Here is an 18074-nt window from a genome sequence, read left to right on the forward strand (position 1 = left end):
TATATACTCTTATCAATACAAAACAGCTTCCATTTTGAGTGTGGAGATGTATTGGGACAAATCATGAGTTCCTTAATCAGGGAATTTTTGACAGTGAAGTGACTTTACGCTGAAGATTTCTCTATGTATTTAGACAAATATTATTGCACTTTTTAAAGACTCTTGAAAAGGTCTTTAAGTCACTGTCCAAAGGTGTAAAAGTCACTGACCCAATGATTGAATGGAAAAAATGTCAATGTTGCTGTCTTAGTTGTATTCTTTTTAATATGTGTGAAATAATTTTATTCTGTTTTTGAGAAAACAAATTGCCTAAATTTGTTTCATGTGATAGAAGTTCATAAAAGGAATCATTAACACTTTACTCTGAGAAAGATGATAACACTGAATTCAACTTTTCCAACAGGGATGCTATCCTGCTATATTTTTTGAAATGATTTAATGAGCTCCAGCACTATTTTTCAAACTGAGTTCAGATTCTATTTCATCTGTGAAAATTGGTAATTTGTGGTAACATAACAAATAAAGTTGTAAATAAATTGCATACCCCAGCTTTTCGTTTTGGTCATAACAATATCAAATACTGCACCAAGAGCAATGTCATATCTTAGCAGCCTCGATGTAAACATCCCAACAAGTTCCTTTTTGTCTGACCTTTCAGAAGCTGGTAGATTTCCTATACCTTTTATATATACTTATATTCTATAAGTATTAATAAGTAGGGGAAAAAAAAACAGGGAAGAATTTATTCTGCTCTCTGAAAATGAGGTTGGAAGGCTGTGATTTCTTTTTTTCCAACCTACAACTAGTCCAGAAATATTTTTCTCATACTCTTAAGGAAAAAGGGGAAAAAAATGACTGAAATTGAGAGTAAGCACAGTTTCATGCAAGTAACATTTTCTGAAGTTTTATGTGTGATAACTCTTCCTCCATAACTGAATCTCATTCCCTCATAGGGGATAGAAAAAGAAGAGCAATGAGGTCTCTTCTCTCACTGGACTGTGACAGTGCCTCAGGAAGCTGATGCACATTCTGATATGCACTTCTTGCTCTGCCCCTGATGTGCCTTCACACTGGAATGAGGGGACAGAGTGCACAGTTAGTGCGCATTTTGGTTAACCACCTAATTCTGAGCCCCTTTTGAGGATGTCTTTATTCATTTGCAATCTGGTATGCACAACCTGATCCCTTTTTCTAATCTCTTCCTCCCTCAGAGTATCTTCTAAGGGTCAGGCTGTTCCTTTCTGCTGGAATGGCTCTTCACAGCTAGAAGATTTTTCACAGAAAAACTGTTGGTGTTAGCTCTGCAGTGTTGCCAAAAATTAGGACATTGTGAAAAAAGGGTGGGATTTGAGATCTCTCTGAATTGTTTAGATGCTGTTCAGCTTGCTGGGGTACTCTTTTTTAGCTCCTGTTTAGAGATTACATAATTCTACAGACCCATGCATGATCTGGTAACAGATATGCTGTTTGTAAACTCCAGATGTTTTATAACACAGGAACAAAATACTTTAAGAAGAGAACATATTAGTTAGATAACAGCACTCAAATAGGCTTCTTTGTTCTTCTCCATTTGTAAGTGGAATGACCACATAGTCTAAACCTCAACTCCTTCCTAGTCCCTGATTTTATAAATAATACTTAGAATGTTAGAATTGAACATTGTACATAGGCCAGGAGAGATTTGTTTAGGCAGTGGTCTGGAAAGAATCAAAATTTTATGGTTTTTACCATAAGAATAGAACTAGTCCCTAGGCTTGGGATGAAACAGTTCCACTGATGGTAGCTCTATTAGGCAGCAGTCTCACTCATTTTGTCTTCATCTGAATGTAAAACTGAATGTCAACATCCTGAGCTGAGATGACAGCTTGACTTTGGGTGGGTAGGCAATGTATTTTTCTACCAGAATTTTTTTCTTGGTGTTCAGCTACACCCTCAAAGAGAAATTTTTGAAAAGCAGAGAAGAAAACATAAGGATTCTTGACTGTAGAGGTTAGGTTTGTTTTTATACTCTCAAAATGCTAGGAAGATGCATATGCTTTTAAAAATCATTACCTGTCATGAGAAAAAATGCTCTTTTCATCTCTTTGTGTGAGCTACCTTTTTTTGTTTTGAGGTGTAGAATGATGCGACTAATGGAGAGCAGGGCGAGGTCTGGCATGGGTATTAAAGGCCGTTGTTGTCATAGGTTAGCAGATGATAAGAATTATGACTATACAGGGATAATTGTAAAACCTTGGTTTCCTTCTTACCCCTTTCCCCAAACTAATCACAGAATCTGTCTTGTTTTTTCTAATCTCCTTATGAGAAAGTACAAAAGCTGAAGCCAGTAAAGCAGGAAGCTTTAGCTTATCAATTTGACAATTTTCAAATGAAAAATGAAACTACATACATGAAAATTGAACTTTAACTACCATGAAATATCTGTAGTAATAGACAGTAGTATCAAGAGACTATATGCTAGGTTGGTTTTCTGGTGAGTACCAGATAGGTAAATTGATTAATTGTGGGTGTTTGTTGGCTTGGGTTTTTTTTTTTATTATATTTACATTATTATTTCCATTTATATATTTTAATAGACTATTTTGTTTTTCACATCCTCCTTATTTTCATAGAAGAAGAGCTGAGAGCATTTTAAAAGTGTGCCAAAGAAAGCAATAACAAAAAATGCAGTTTCTTTTAGATGATTTCTTTTTTGTTAAGTTTTGTCATAGTTTTTCTAGAGATACTAGAAGAAATAAAATTATTCTGCCTAAATATAATGGAGCTGATAAGTATATAGTATTTAATACAGCAATTGGGGGTTCAGGACAAGCAGTTAGAAAGCTTGAATAATGGAGCATCATTTCAGAATTAGATTGGGTAACTGGAAGTCAGAGTTGCTACACTTGTCTTTCTTGGAGATACTGGATAAAATGCTTAAACTTGCTTAATTCTTAAACTAATTATTTATCGAAATGATACTTTGCTTCTTTGCTGACTATTGAGACATGCATGTAATAATTTGAGAACTTAAGATGGAAGACTTCCCTCTTCCCTTTGCCCTTGCCTCCCCACAAGTTTATTCTCTCTCTCAAAAACTAGTGTTATTGTAGTGATTATTCTTGGATTTTTACATGCCTCAAAGAAATCTGATTTTAATGAAAACCTGATCCTTTTCTTAATCTTATTTTTTATAAATTCAGCCTGTGTTCCACCAAAAGTGCCTTGGCTGTAAAGGCTGGTTATTGGCAGTAGTGCTATTCATCGTGTATATTTCAAACAGTACATAACTAAGGTTATTCTGGCTGCACTTGCACATGCTGATGGATGGCTGAACTGACCAGGTGTGGATTAGACATAATTTTGGAGGCTGAAAAGGTAACAAACAGCTTCCAGTTAACAGATAAGCTATTAAAAGCATGATACCTGGCCTGAAAGCTGATGTTGCTATTGGAAGACAGAGGGGAAAACACAAGTGTTTTCCAGTGTGGTTCTTCTGCCTAAATTGAAGTGCTTGATGCACTCTTTGATCTCTTCTGTTAATTCACTTGGGTATAAGAGCCTTGTCTTTAGTACATTCAACAACGTGGAAGTCTACCAAAGGCAGCAAGATGAATATTAAGTATTCCATTCCTAACACTGGACTCAGATGAATGAAGATAGGTACAGACTTTCCATCTTCTGAGAAGGAAATCGTTATTGTCTTGTCCAGAATCTGGACAGAATGCTGTCTTACTTTCTTACTTCAACTTTCTTTTTTTGCTTGGTGATAACTGGTTAAATAGAATGGAAATACTTTGTAGTGATAGCTTACATTCTTGATTTTTTTTTTCCACAACAGGGAATTGTGAAAAGTTGTAGCTCTTTTAGGAATAAATGCAACTTGAGAAATAAGAGCAGCTCTGAAAAAGATGTAACCTATTACAGATCCAGTTGCATTGCAAAAGTCAAGTTCCTGATGGATCTATTCAAAACAGTTAAATAAACATCTACTATACCTGGGATATTGGAGAGGGCAAAGGTTCTAAACACTTTAAAATTTGATAAAATTTTGCATTCTTTATTTAACAGTTTGGAATTTACTTGAAATTTACTTGGAATTTTTTACAATTGAAAACAAGAAAGAACTTCACCTGATATAAGCTGGCATGATTTCACTGAAGCCAGACAACACAGTGCTTGAAGCAGCTGAGGAACTGACTGCTGCTTTCAGAATGGAGGCTGGTCTTTATTCTGCCACTTTCTATAATTATTAATTTATTTAAATCTAAGCAGCTCTATTACACTGCTTATTGGAACTAGAATGTGTAACTCATTTATTACCTAAAGTACTTTTTGGTCAAAGGGGGAAGAGGGCAGCAATTTTCTGTGCAGATGGCAGAAGTACTGTTCTGTACAGTGGAATGGAGTGGAGTGTATCTATTAAGCTCATCTAAAGAAGCAGACAATGAAGAGCTTCAGTTCTGTGGCAGCCTAACCATTAACAGCATCCCAAACTTGATTTTATTTCTTTACTTTTTTGGACTGAAAACACTGGGGCTGAGATTTATTATGTCATTGTCGTCTCTGCCTTTCCTCTGTCTCATCTGTATTCTTTACAGAGTCTATAAACATGGGCTGTCAGCAAGCTAAACCTGTCACATTTCCACTTCCCCCCTCCTCCGCCCGCTACTATGCTGCCCGCGGAGCAGCCCCGCACATCGCACCCTCACTGTGATTCTCATGATCACATCTCATTCATCACCGTGGCTCCAAACTCAGCTCAACACACTAGAAAAAAAAGGTCAGGGATATGAAAGGAAAAGAGAAATAAACAAGTACCCAGCGGAAGCTGTTGAGCTACAGGAGACGTGGGAGGTAAGATCGGAGCCAAATTCTCTGCCAGCAGCTGTACTGGGCATAAAGTACTTGCTATACAAGTTGTAAGTGTTTTAAACTGGAGGGTTATGTAGGGGTTTTCTGCAGCTCCTGGCTTATTTCACAGCACAGAAGCATAGGGAAAGGATAGAAAGCCTTAGTTTAAGGTGGGAAGGTGATAAAACTTTTTATAACTGGAGTAAAGATGACAGATTGGTTGCTGAGTGACTAGAAACCTGATAGCATGCAAGATTTGGGCTCGAGAGTTCAATAAACAGTGATGAAAGGACAGCTTCTTTTTTGACTTTCTGAGCCAAACTTTAAGGTGCTTTTGTTTTGGGATTGTGAGAATTTGGTATGGATGGAAGAGAAATTATTTTGTATGAAGCAGTAAAATTCTTTTAAATGGGGTCTATTTCCTCCTCTGTGCTACATTGTTAATCTAGTAAGGTAGAGTTTATTTTCAAATTATTCTGGCTTAGTGATACCTCTTCTCAATTCTCCTCACTACTGCTTTGATCATTTATACTTAGCAGGTTTGTTTTCTTGATCAGGATTTTTTTTTTGCCTTTATGCAATTATGATTTTTTCAATTTATCAATACTTTTCATCATAAGCAGAAGTTGTTAATTCTTATTTGCATTTTGAAAATCTATATTTAAAATATTGATGGGATATCATGCCGGTAACTTCTTTCCAGTAAACAATAGGAAAAAAAAGAGAAACTGCAGAACCTAACATAAATAACTTGTAAAACTCTATTTGGAAGAGGTTTTTTTTCTCACAAGTAGTAGTAAACATATCAGTTTACTCTTAGTTTACTCTTTTATTCATGTATGCAATAACATGGCCCTGATAATAACTTATTGCACAACAAGTGCAAGCGATGTTGGTCAAATAGTGAAGAATATAAATATGTATATTGAGAAATAATGTGACTGTGCTTTATGTGAGCACAGTTTGTTTGTCGCCTAACCTTTTTTTGACATGCTTCTGTCTGGCTGAAATTACAAGCTTCTTTTTATGCTTTGTGTTATTCAAGACAAAAAAAAGTAAATTATTTGGTAATTCTCTTTGAAAAAAGGCAGAAGGCCCCTAGTGAAGTTAGTGAAGTTATCAGGCAAATGATAAAGCTAAAAACATCCAATGATTAAGCAGGGAAAAGGCAATTTTATAGCAGATGGTTCCCATGATGTCGTTAAATGCAATGCTTTGGATGCAACCTTCAAATCCGTTAGCCATGTGCCTCTGGCTCCTGCAAGGTGAGAAGGAATACTGCACTATTGATTTGCTCCATTTCTCATTCTTTTTGAAGCATTTGCTATTATGCCAAAGCTGAAGACAGAGTGCTGGGGTCTGTGGCTTGAAACACAATAGCACATCATAGAGAGTCACTCATTGCAAGAATCTAGCAGCATTTGGGAAGACGCTTCTTATAATTCAGAAATGGAACTTTACATTAAAATAGAGGACTGCAATATCCTTTACTCCTGTGCCAGAATTTGTTTTCTTCAGCAAATGTAACTGTTCTCAGTGTCCATTAGGAGGCTCTTTTCTCTATGTTCATCATACTCCATGGAATGATGGAAATTCATCAGTTTTGAGCAAACTGAACACCCTAGCTTTAGGGGGTAGAGGAAGTTAAGATCTCCAAATCAGGTAACTGCACTAACACATTGTATGGATTATAATGTATGCATTATTATGTAGCAACTGAGAAAGACAAAAAGCTGAGCACATGGAGTATGGATATTCAGAAAAAAAGTTAGATGTTGAGCTAAGAATTGGTAAATTCCAGATGAGTGTGAACTGTGAGAAATAAAATAAATTGTGGAGAATAAGAACCAGGAATGAAAGCATATTAGAAGAGACAAGCACATTTGTATTCCTACAATTTACTGTATATAAATGCAGCATTGTGATACAGCAGCATCTGTACTGATGTGATTCATACTCCAAAATAAGAAAAAAAAATCCGAACCTGCTAGAAGTTTCACATTTTGGAAGAGGAGGTGTGAAAAACACCTAGCAATACACCTATGAAAGATGCTATAACTGAAGAGCAATTAAGAAATAAATGGGAGTGGCTCTTTGTGAACTACATTGAACTGCAACAGTAACAGTGCTGGAAGTGTGAAAATTATGATCCTACTAAAGGAAAACAAAATAGAGGATAAGATTAGGATAATAAAGTAAATTGCAGTAAGAAAATAGGATTACTTCAGAAAACAAAGGTATGAGAAATAGAGATCTTTTCTTGTAGTGTAACTTGTAAAAAAATTAAGTGTTTTTTATCTACCACATCACTGCAAATAAAATATAGATTGAGTGGAGGATGAAAGAAGGAAGAAGAACAATCCAGAATACAGTACATCCCTTTTTACTGTTATACTAGGAAGAAGCCAACTCCTAGCTAGTTTATCTTCTGGCATAAAATGAGATTGTTTCAGTTATCTTGATCAATACCAGATGAAAATGAGGTGTAAACCAAAGATTACTTTGCACTGAGATATCAGATATTCTTTTATGCTCCTCTGCTAAAGTAAACTTGCAAATATTGAGCTTAGCAAACTGAATCTGACAAGTACTTAAAATTTGAAGTGATATCTTAGAAAAATAAATGGGGTACCTTTCTTTTCCTTCTTGAATATATAGTAAAGTTTGCATTACATAATGTACTGCTGTCCAGATAGAAGCTACATTAATCTATGAAAAATTGTCTTAAACTGGTATATGAAAAGCAGTCATTTTGAAATAATAAGACTGAGGACAGAAAGGCAATTTGGAAAGTGAGTACTTTGAAGTGACTAATTCATTTCATCAAGCAAAAATTTGTGTTTGCATTCACCAACTGGTAAATATCAGGAATGTTATGGGACAGAACTTGCCTACTCCTAGTTGCTTGCATTCAACAAAAATGGACTTGATTTGCCAGGTTGTAAATCAGATTCCTGTAATGCAGATATGTAGGGATTGGGTTTTCTATGCCTATATTTCTTAAGGAGGATTGGTTTGTTACACAGACTTCATTATCCAAGCTTGCAGATCAGCTGGCTGTAATCAATAGTGTGAAGTCCAAGACAAATTTGCAAAATAAAGAAAATTATGCCTACATTAAGGGCCTCATTGTGACTGATAGAGTTCAGGTCTGTATATTGCGTATGACAGCTATGCTTTCACTGCAGTCAAGCCAATGTTTGCAACATAAAAGGGTGTACCACTCTAAGGTTTGACACAACCATTGACCCCTTTTTAATTTTCTGGCAATGCTTACTTCCCGTTTGAAAAGGTCTTAAACATTACTTACTATATGGAATTAGGAAGAAAAACATTGAAACGCATTCAGATTTCTCTTCAGAAAGTAGCTAGTCCTCTTATTTCTCAGATAGAAGACTCTTTCTGGCAGTTGTAACAACTTTGTTCTGCTATTCAGAACCCTGTGGGTTTTAATAGAACTGCTTGAAAATTTTAAGAGGGCATATCTGCATGCTTAAGTTGTTCTTAGTCTTGATCAGTAGTGCACAGGAAATCAAAGAGGGTTGTATTTTTACCACTATTTGTTCATTGGATGTTATCTATAATGCTATTTATTTAATAGGAATAGTCAAACCACTGAGTATATTTAAACATTGAATTTAGTTTTTCCTTCTATTTTTCCCTTCAAAATTTCCATGATTCAAAAAGATTCTCAGTTCTCCTGTGTCTCTGTAATGAAAATTGCTGTCCAATATCATCAGGGAATGCATTCTCTGACTGTGCTGCTTCGCTTTTTTTCCTTTGCTCCTTCATTGAAGGCAAACCAAACATTTAAACATTATTAACCTGTTTCAAACTTTGTGCATGGATGTCAGCCAAGTTATTGTTTAGCAAAGAGTGTATTCTTTTTATAGTTACGTTATTTTTTTAGCGTTAATGTTTGTAATGGTTTGAAGTCATTCAAGAGTTACCAGGATACAGTATCGAATATAGTTTGTTTCCACTTTATTTCATCTGAGGATGTATAACAGTGCTGACCATTTCATTTTTTTCAGGATGTAGTCTGTAATTTTTTTTTTGTTCAAAGACTATATCTAAAACAAACAAACTTTCTAAATAACCCAGGAAAAAATTAGGATTGAAATAGAAAAGAGAATAAGTAAAGCAATTTTCAATTTTTTAGAAAGAGTCAGATAATTTATGGTTTGTCTTACAGGAATTATGTAAAACAGTTGGAATTCAGACTACTCTCTACAGTGTTTTATTCATTACTGGTACTGTATTTAATATGTTCTTGGCATTCTGCTGTCCATTAATATAATGGGATATAATAGGATCTCTTTTTAAGTGCCCCAGGTGTAAAAGAAACTCAGGGTTTCTCAGGCAGCCACTGGAATTTAGTCAGCACTGAGATGTGCTTGCTAGTAACCAGAGATTATCTGCACTGTCGTGGGTAAGGGCTGTGGTTTAAGTCCAGCCAGCAGCCAAGCCCTGCACATCCACTGGCTCACTCTCCCCAGTCAGGCTGGGATGGAGAATGAGAAGGGTAGAAGTGGGAAAACTCTTGGACTGGGGTAAAGATAGTTTGATAGGTAAAGCAAAAGTTGTGCACACAAGCATACCAAAGCTAGGAACTCATTTCTCACTTCCTGATTCGTTCTCCACTTCCCATGTGCAGACAGGTGCTCATCCATCTCCAGGAGAGCAGGCCTCCATCACATGTAACCAGGACTTGAAAGACAAATGGCATCACTCTGAAAATCCTCTGCTTCCTTCTCCTTCCCCAAACATGAAATTCTGAGCGTGATGCCATGGGTGGAGTGTCCCTTTGGTCAGCTGGAGTCAGCTGCCCTGGCTCTGTCTCCTGCCAGTTCCTTGCTCGCCCCCAGCTTCCTCACTGTTGGGGCAGAGACTGAAGCAGAACAGACCTTGATGCTGAGCAAGCACAGCTCAGCAAGAAATCAACATCCCCATGTTATCAGTGCCATTTTCAGCACAAATCCGAGACATAATCCCATACTAGCTACTATGAAGATAATTGATTCTACCCCAGCTGAAATCATCAAAGTAACTTACCTTCTTACAAGGTCCAACTTACTTGCAACTGTCCAACCACGGGAAATGTTTTATCTTGTGCTATGGAAGAAACATGAAGATAAGGTGAATTTATTAGTCACTCAAAGGGAACATCTCACCTGCTGTATGTCTTGGCATGAAGTTTTTAGCAGCAAATATCCTGAGAAGCAGCATGAACACAATTTTTGGAGGCAATTTGTATACTTCCCCTTTCTTTCATAAGGACTTCGAATTTTACACGATGACAGTTGTATGCCCAGGAAAGGAAAATATATTCTTGTTAGCTCTCTCTACTCAAATATAGCTGAATGTGAATATTAACTCTTCTGCATTTTATAGGCAAGATGAGGAAGAGATAGATCTGATTAGATTCAATAAACTGCTGGCTGCGATTTGGACAAAAAAAGATTGTCTTTTAATCAAAAAATCTTCCCTGTCAGATCCAAATTAATACGAGTTTTGTTTCAATGTTCTATCATGTTGATATGGAACCAACCTTACCACTACAATTTCCAGTCACAAAACAACTTGAATTTATAAAACACAAACCATTTAAAAACTGTTTTTGTACTTAATAACTTCTTTACCAAGTAACTGCTTTTTCCAAGATTTCCTCAAAGTTCATTCATCGTTATTTAGAACATAAGGGCTGTAAAATGCAACAATTTTGATATATCAGCTTATTTAAAATACCTTTTTTCAATCTTTTGGTTTAGGAACCATCCCTAAACATTTCTAAACATTATTTCAATTTTACTGAGCAATGTATTTTTTACTTGCTGCAACCACATATTAGCATGTTAAAAAACAAGTAATAATGCTAAAAACAGTAAAAACTGCATAGCAGTATCTGGCAGTATGGCTTCTCCAGAGACATTCTGAAAGAATAGATTAAAATGAAGTCCACCATTGTTCAAATTCTGTTTGTATCCACAGTGTTTTATTGGTGATAATTTGTTTCTGAAAAGGCTTTTTGCTAGGTTTTTTTTTTTTTGGTCTGGGTATCCAAGGTAAACGCCACAGAAAAAGTTGTACTCAAATATTGCAATATCAGTAGAAGCATTTCCTGATTTCATTTTATTTCTGCATAGAGGATTGTGGGAATCAGCAGAAAAAATTCCCTTCCAAGAAATTTCTCCAATGTCATTTTTTTGATGATCAGCTGTTAATGAAAGAAAAGTCTAAAACAAGAAACATTGAAGTTAAATCTTAAATTTTAAGATTCTGTAACATATTATAACTACTTAGAAGATAGTGCTAAGAGAAGCTGAAAAAAGTAATAAATTTTCTCAACTGGTGCTTTTTAGCATATTTTGAAGAAGTTCAAGATAGGGGATATAATTCCATGCATTCCTTTGGAAAATTTAGATAATATTAATCATACTTTTGATAGGGGAAAAATGACACCACTTTTATTTTAAACTGTTTCTATGGATGGAATAGCTGTTAAGAGTGCTTTAGACTTGAGAGACTGACATGACTTGTAGAATCTTATGAATAATGAATACATGGATGGAAGAAATTCAGCTGGATTTTGGAGTTTAGACTAAGCTTCCATATTTGGAAAAATCACTATTTTGCAGTATGAAAAGAAAAAGTGTTTGAAATATAAAGACAATATTAGGACAAAATTTTTATAATTCCATTGGAACAAAAAGTTTAAACAAAAAATTCAAATTAAATATGTTATTAAAGTAATTTTAAATAATAAGAAATTGAATAAACTTGCTTCCTATTTACATTTTTAAGTGCAATATTTTCATGCATTTGGATTTTAGAAATGTATGGTTCTAGTCACCAAATTGACTTTCATTTTAATTAACTTACAGAATAGTATTATTTTAAATATACACTTTTTTTCCCATGTCCTTTTCCAAATATTTTCCAAAGTTTTCACTTCCTATAAAACCATACAAATAAATGTTTCTTTGCTGAGTAGTATAATCTTATTTAAGCATTTCCTTAATTTGTGGTTTTTTTCTGGTTAACATCCTTTAACAGTCTTTATACTTAAGAGTCTGATTTTTTCCCTCATCAGACCAAGACAAATACAAATGAAAGCATTCGACATAGCCATTTTTACAATCAATGTTCAAATTAAAATTGTTAGGCTCAACTCTTCTCTTGTTTCTTACTCCTGCTTCCAAACAGACAAATTTTGGGTTTCTCATCCATTATTTATTTGTTCTTTTTCCCTTTTTCATCCTATACCAATCTTACAATAAATAACCCCAGCACTAAACCCAAGGTACACCAGTTTTCTCTTTATTGGTGTTACAATCAGAAGCCTGGGTTTTATTTTAGAATTTTTTTTCAGGAAAATGACTTATGTTATGTGTATTCATAAAAAATTAGTGAGTTACTCTGTTTAAGTCAGAAGAAAACACTTTTATATTTCTCAGCTGTTTTAATAATTGCTTTACCAAAGACTTAGTCTGGGATTATTAAAAGATATGCATTCAACTTTCCAAATCATGAGAAAAATGAAGTTATTCTATATTCTATGTGGGAAAGGGAAATTTTATTTCTTGCTTCTTAAGGATACTGAGATATTATTAAAATATTAATTCCCTCTGGATTACAGGGCATGTAAATGCTATCAGAAAATGAGGAATGGGCAGATCAATATCTATTGGTAGACCTAAATAATGTGCCTCTCATTGTCAAAAGCTCTTAGGTAGTGAAATGATCCATATTCACTGGGGTATATCAAATAAAAAACATACACATTTTTATCCAAGAAGGATGTCTTGAACTTTGGTCTCATGCTTTATGTAATATAATGGAGAAATACTATAATCATCCTAATTAAAAAAAATTTAAAAAGGCACATGAAATGCAGTAAATGTTGATGTGAAGAGGAGAATATTGCAAAGGCACTGTGAAAGGAAGTAGACAGATCTACTAGAAAATGATCTCATGTTTCTGCTGTCCAGCTGTGCTTAAACCCCATGGATAGCAACTCAAGTTTCTGCACTGATTGATTTATTTCCACCCCTAGCTTCAAACCAGAAAATTATCTTCTTCAGGAGACTTCAGTGCCTTAATATAAATGAGCATATGGGACTTGTACCTTGATGTCCTACACTGGAAGGCTTGGGGTTCTCTGCTGCTGCCTCACCCCTCAGTTCCCCAGTTATGTCACAAAGAACATGAAATTATGTATGAGCAACAGAGTAGTGCTAAGAGACATCCTGTGTGTGGAGCTGGATGGGAACTGCTGAGTGAAACTATTCAACAGGCACATCTCAAATTTTCACAAGACTAACATGCAGAATTCCGTGTGAAGGTATTGCTGATGTAAATATTTTTCAATATACATTTCATTTCTTTCAATGAGCTCGAAACAATAAACAGGAAAAAACGCTAGTATTTTAGTCTTTAGAGTAATATTAGTCAATAACCAGTTTGTTAGTTTCTAAAATGTATAAGTGTATTTTGAAAAATATCTGAGTTTGTTAAATGTAATTCAAAATTCTTCATGTTTTATATCATGAAAATGGCAGAGTTTTATTAAAGGTAGTTTTTAATATTTAATATTACTGGTCCTTCCATGAGAAGCAGAGTGTAAGGAACTTCATCTTACAGAAATGGTTTCTATTTGGGAATCTGGTGGTAAAAAAGTACTTGATCACACAGTCTAATTTTAATCTAATAGTTCTTGATAAAGTTGAATATATTTATTTGCATGAAATTATATGGACAAGGTGTTGTGAACCCTGGCTTTGATTCAATAAGTCACTGCTTTGATAAGTGGGTAACTTTTCAGCTTCTCTCCACATTTAGTAAAATGTTTTGCTTAATCAGGCACACATACCTCTGCTTATAAATTATTAAATTAGAATTGACAGTGAAAGAAATCAATTCTTTATAGTGCAGATAATCTGTTCATAATCTCTTCATGATTATCTGAACTTTACCACCATAACGATACCAAGTGAGTAATTTCTAAATACATCAACCTATTGTATCAGCATTTTCTAGTAATTGTAAGAGAAATAATGATTAATATTTCAGAATCACCACACTTTTTAACTCTGTGGAAAGTACAGGTAGCCTTATTCTGACCTAGGGGATAAGTAATCATACACATGCTATTATAAAATGCCTGATCTTATTCTCCAAGTGTCTTTATTTCTCTTCCCATTTCTTCCCTGCATCTCTCCTTGATGGTCATGCACAGTTTACAAAGGATAGAGACCTGTCGGAAACTTGAGACCTCTGTAATTTTGAAATTTAATGCTTCTCCGTATATTTACAGTTTTCAACATATATCTGTAGTGTAGCACACATTCCATTAATCCAATAATTCATCGTGCTATGTCTGATCCATTCTAAATGCTGTCTGCATTGCCACAAACATTGCCTGCTGCACAGAACTGATGACTAACACTGTCTGACAACTTGCACTACAATTTCTGGAGGTACTAGAGTAGAATATATATAACGTTGGTCATGTTAATGTTCTTGAAATGATTGATAAGTTTTTAATTATAAATCAAATTTTAATTTAGTTACTCTGTTCAGCCAAGTACATCTTATGAAATTTATTGTATGTAATATTAATACATTATATAATTGAGTTTCCAGTGCTGGTAGATTTGGTTGCTTGAGTATGCAGAGTAGATATTTTCGTAATTACTAGTTTTATGGTTTGGAACTTAGTCCCATAAAAAGGAATGCAGGGAACTACCCTTTTTATGGTATTTCTTGTACTGGACTGGTGACATGAAGAAAAGTTACTGTTTGAGGTCTTGATAGTCAATTTTTTTTCCCTCTGTGCCCCAGCATTGATAGCACTGAAATATAACATTTTTCTAGAAGTATTGTGGTTCTGTATCTTCTCTTAGGTGCTGTGACTCATCTTTAACCATGCATATGGGAGAATATGAGCAAAGACAATAACAGCCAGTCAAGGACACCTCAATATTTTTTTAATTTCCCTACTAAATATAGATAATGGATCATGTTTTCCCTAATACACTTCTCAGGTCAAAAACACTTTCTGTGCATTCAGTTAGAGTCCTATATTCAGTCCTTCCTGGGTTTAACAACATGCATATGTTTTCATGGTTGGTAGATAGCATTTATCTCTGGCTTTCTGTGGAAGAATAGAAATTTTCAAGACTCTGCCATATATTGTGCTTATATTAAACTTTCTATTCTTCTCTTAAATTTCAAAAATTCCCAGAAAGCTCATGAGTCTACAAGAGTTCATGTCTTCAGTAGTTTAGCTTGTGGTATATTTAAATGTTTAATGACGTTTGTACCCTGTTGGTCAAAGTAGCTCTAGGCAAGCCATTTCAATAAATACAATGTGTTGAATAGTATATGATAAATGAGAAATGAAGTTCTCTTGAAAAAATTCCTATATGTTACAAAATATTGCAAAACACATGTGATTTTCATAAGTTGAATATGCTGTCTGGAGGTTTCAGTGCTTAATTAGAAATTATGGATAAAGGAAACTGAGTAGACAAATAGCACCATGACTTTCCTTTGCGTTTATTGTTTGACTGTGAATTAAGGATCTCATGTTTTAAGACTTCTAACTGTAAAAATGTAGAGCAAAACTTTGTTGACCATAAATAAACATTTGGCATACTGTGCTTTAGCACAAGTAATAAATTCAGAGTTCAAGGTAGGATAACAGTTTATCATCTTGGTAGTTAAACAGTGCTACCTCAGTAGCAGGACAGGCAACAGAAGGAAATTTATACTTCAATTTTGAATAGTAAAGGAACTCTGCAGGATTAGATATGTTTTGTTTGAATAAAAATTTCTTCTGATCTTTTATCTACTAGGGTTAATTTACCTTTTTTTGCACATTTCTCTTATTGATGCCTAACAGTATAGGGATACTAATGGAGATGTGATATTTGGATTTTTAAAGAGATTACATCAATGCATGTTTTTCCAGTGTTTTAAGTAACTCTGAGAATGATTACTTCGGTTCTATATACCTGTGACTTTTAAAAACTAATTTATGCATGTTAGGTGAATATTAATGAATACCTCTTAATTTCGTAGATGAATTCTTAGTTATTTCTTCTTTGACTACTGAAAATATAACAACTCTGGGTTTTTTTTCTGCTTCCATTTGTTTGCAATCATTCAAGGTAATGATTACAGGCTCAGACTCTCAGTCACCACTTCCGGTAATACTAGAAAAATTTCCACATACATATTATTCATAGGAAGCTGTATAGTTAGATAAAATATAGAAATGCATTTGGGCTGGAGAAAAATTATGCTTCTTAATTTGCTTATAGGGATGCTGGTTCTCCAAGAATAGGAGATTAATAGTGTGTCTTGCAACAGTGACATTAAAATTAATTTTATATCAAATTAAATTAGCACCATAGAATCCTGATAATCCTAAATACTTCCTTAGACACTGTTATTGGACAAAATGTACAACCCATAAGAGTTAATGTACCATTGATGATAAAGATGTAGCAGAAACTGTAAAAATTCTTCATCTATCCTTTCTCATACTCTCATCTTTTTTTTCCCATGTGCTTATACTGGTATTTGTAAAAATAGATGTTATCAACATGACACTGTAAAGTTCATAAAAATCCTGTTGGAGTAAAGGTTCAGAGAATCAAATCTCAATTTCTAAATTGTTAAATACTTTTAGTATTCTTATTTTGGGACTCCTATTAGATACAAATTTTAGGGGAAATATTGGAAAATTAAAGTTCCATTTGAAAATTATTAGGATGTGAATTTTAAGGAGAAAATATACAGCTCTGCTTTTATAAGTAAACAAACATACAAGCTCATTTCTGGTTCTTAACTGTTCCTACCTCTCCTTTTTTTTATATATATTTTTTTTTTCTTTAGTCATGCTCAGTGCTGAAGTATGACAGACATTTTGGGAAAGTGTGCAATAGAAAATGTGTAGCATAAGATATTGTGGCAAAGTAATTTTTTTAAATTCCAGACAGGGATAAATCTTTCTTCTTTCCAGAAGATTCCTTTTAGTGTCTATTTTCAATATTGTTTGGATATTTTTGTTATTTTACTGTAAAACAGAGAAAGCAAGAGAGAGAATGTTTTCCATCATGTGGGAAAATTCCACCTGGCTTGTGTGTACATGCATTTGTTTTTGGGACCTGTGTAACAACTTGCTCCTTCTTAAAAACAAAACCACCAGGTTTTAATTTTTTTTTTTTCTGTTAGGAGTTACCTATAGATTTCAAAAGCAAAAAAAAAAGGGAAAAAAAAAAAAGGGCCACAAACTAGTAGTTGGATTGTTCTTTCAACAAAGCAATTCCCACTGTGTCTCAGACATATATTTTGAAAAATCCTCCTCTTTATGAGGTTCTCATTGCAGTGACTATCTGACTGAGTCTCACGGGGCAGGGCTGTGCACAGGACTCGAGTGCCATTTTTAGTGCCAGTTTGAAGGCAAGAGACTCTGGGCCATTCTTGGAAGTATCATTCAGTGACTGTTTGATGGGACTGGAGTAATTATTGAATTTATCATTCCCTAAACACTGAATGCATTTAGAATCTCTAGTGCTGGTTTTATTAGAACGAAGACTAGAAGCATGAACTTTTGAAAGTACAGAGCTCAGATAATGACATAAAGCTAAGACAATGTGGAAAGAAATTTCTCCTGGTTTTTTTGTCTTTTCAGAGTTCTTTTGTCTTCCAGGCTTGGTAATAGGCCAAGTTTTGAGGATAGATTTGTACAAATGAGTATTGTTGATCCCTTGAAAGTGGCTAACTCCCATTTTGAATGTGTGTATGTTTGAAAATACCCTTTGATGATACCTTTTTCTTCACCACTGTATGCTCTCACAAGGCAACACTTTTACTGTCCCGTGAGCCCCTTGCTTCTCTGCACACCAGAAAATATCTCTGGCACCTAGGCAATCCTTACCTTGCATGAAGGAATAGTCTCCTCTTCCTCAGAAGGTTCCTTCTTATCCAAGACAAAAAGCAACATCCATCTGCCGCCTCCCTGGATCTGGGCTTTTAAAGAAGTGGGGCATGGTGGTTGACAGTAACTGTATAAAGCAGAGTCCACTCTTGGCACCTTTTGAAATCAAAAGTCAGAGGTGCTCAGAAACAGGTTTGTGAGAAACAGGTTAGCTCAGTAGGTTTGTATTGTAACATGAATGGGTAGGAGGGAAAGCTGTTATTCAATTATAATTTGGTCATTTAGTGAAGGG

General features: G+C 34.7%; 1 protein-coding gene across 7 annotated transcripts in view; it reads left to right on the forward strand.

Moving 5' to 3' along the window:
• Window positions 1-18074, forward strand: part of CDH12 (cadherin 12) — a 536918-nt gene that overhangs the window by 228050 nt on the left and 290794 nt on the right. The window contains exon 1 of one of the 7 annotated variants that reach the window (XM_074545290.1): window positions 4690-4836. The exons of the other annotated variants lie outside the window; for them this stretch is intronic. The gene's annotated coding sequence lies outside the window, so the exon portion shown is untranslated. Of the gene's footprint in view, window positions 1-4689; window positions 4837-18074 lie in introns of those variants that run through there. 7 annotated transcript variants of the gene reach the window in all.

This window comes from Zonotrichia albicollis, chromosome 1 (genome assembly GCF_047830755.1).
Source record: "Zonotrichia albicollis isolate bZonAlb1 chromosome 1, bZonAlb1.hap1, whole genome shotgun sequence".
In the NCBI taxonomy this organism is placed as follows: Eukaryota; Metazoa; Chordata; class Aves; order Passeriformes; family Passerellidae; genus Zonotrichia; species Zonotrichia albicollis.